We start from the raw sequence: 1645 nt of genomic DNA, 5'->3' as shown, positions 1-1645 counted from the left end.
GTGGGTGGAAAGTCTTGTGGATCCAGTGGCAGTGGAAGCATCTCAGCGCTGGCGTGGGTCTCCACGTGGCTTCTCCAGCTCCAGGGCTCTGGCTCCACCAGTGTTGTGCCATGTGGCTTGCCCACAGGAATGTCAAGCATAGAGTGTGTATCTGGCCTCTAGTGAGCTAATTATCTCTGTCACACCTCCAAATGAGGTCATCAAGCTGTGACCTGATTGACAGGCTAAACTCCACCCCTTCACTTTTAATAGCCTCAAGTTGACACCAGATTATGTAGCTACCACACTGAGTCATTTTTGATCCTGAATTGTAGCCTGCTACTTCCCTAATAACCCCCAACAACTGTGAATGCGGCCTGTGAGTCCTGTGTGGCCCTCATCATGAATTCCTGAACCCAGCAGAGAAGGAGAGAGGGAAGGAAGGCTGGTGCCAGAACTGGTAGACAGGTTGGAGGCAGAGGCATGTCTGACCTCCAGCTCAGAAATCAGTTTGCGGCTGATGCTGATGGAGAGCTCTCTGGTGAGCAAATCATCAGGAAGCTGGACTCTATGAAGAAGCACGCGGCATCAGGATTGGAGGAAGGCTTGTTAACAACCTGCAATACTCAGATGACACAACTTTGCTTGCCTGAGTGAGGAGGACTTGAACCACGTGCTGATGAAGATCAAGGACGGCAGCCTTTTGGACGGATGACAGCTCGCTGTAAAGAAAACCCCAATCCTCACAACTGGACCAGTCAGTCACATGGTGAGAAACAGAAAAGATTGGAGTTGTCGAGGGTTTCATCTTGCCTGATCCATAATCAATGCTCATGGAAGCAGCGATGACGAGATCAGACAAAGCATCGTATTGGGTAAATCTGCTGCACAAGACTCTTTAAAGTGTTGAAAAGCATGAACGCTACTTTGAGGACTAAGGTGTACCTGATCCAAGCCAGGTATTTTCAATTGCCCGTATCCTTGTGAAAGTTGGATATTTAATAAGGAAAATGGAGACGCGTGGATGCCTTTGAAGGACGGTGCTGGCGAAGAACACAAAGTTCCTGGACTGTCGACGAACAAGCCAGGAGTACGGAGAGAACGCTCCTGAGAGGGAAGGATGGTGAGACGTCATGTCACATACTTGGGACATGTTTTCGGGAGAGACCAGTCCTGGAGAAGGATGTCATGTTTGGTTAAACAGAGGGACAGCAAAAGGGGGGAAGGCCTTTGATGAGATGGACGGACACAGTGGCTGCAACAGTGGGCGAAACTTAAGAAGAATGGTCAGGACAGTGCAGGACCGGGCAGTGCCTCAGTCCGCTGTGCATCGGTTTGCTATGAGTTGGAAATGCCTCGGTGGCACCTAGCAAGAACAGCAGTGCACAGCTTGTTAAGTCAGAGGAGGTCCAGTGCCGCCACCACACCATGTTTTAAAAATCATTTTACTGGGGGCTCATACAACTCTTATCATAGTTCACGCATGCATCCATTGGGTCAAGCACATTTGTACATTTGTTGCCATCATCATTCTCAAAACATTTGCTTTCTACTTGAGCCTTTGGTTATCAACTCCTCATTTTTCGCCTCCCTCCCCGCTCCCCCATTCCTCATGAACCCTTAATAATTTATAAATTATTATTATTTTGTCATATCTTACACTGTC

The sequence above is a fragment of the Echinops telfairi genome, unplaced genomic scaffold (assembly GCF_000313985.2).
Source record: "Echinops telfairi isolate 266 unplaced genomic scaffold, ASM31398v2 ScPeMD7_7458;HRSCAF=8496, whole genome shotgun sequence".
In the NCBI taxonomy this organism is placed as follows: domain Eukaryota; kingdom Metazoa; phylum Chordata; class Mammalia; order Afrosoricida; family Tenrecidae; genus Echinops; species Echinops telfairi.
The sequence above is the reverse complement of the archived record's forward strand: the minus strand, read 5'-3'. Positions refer to the sequence as shown.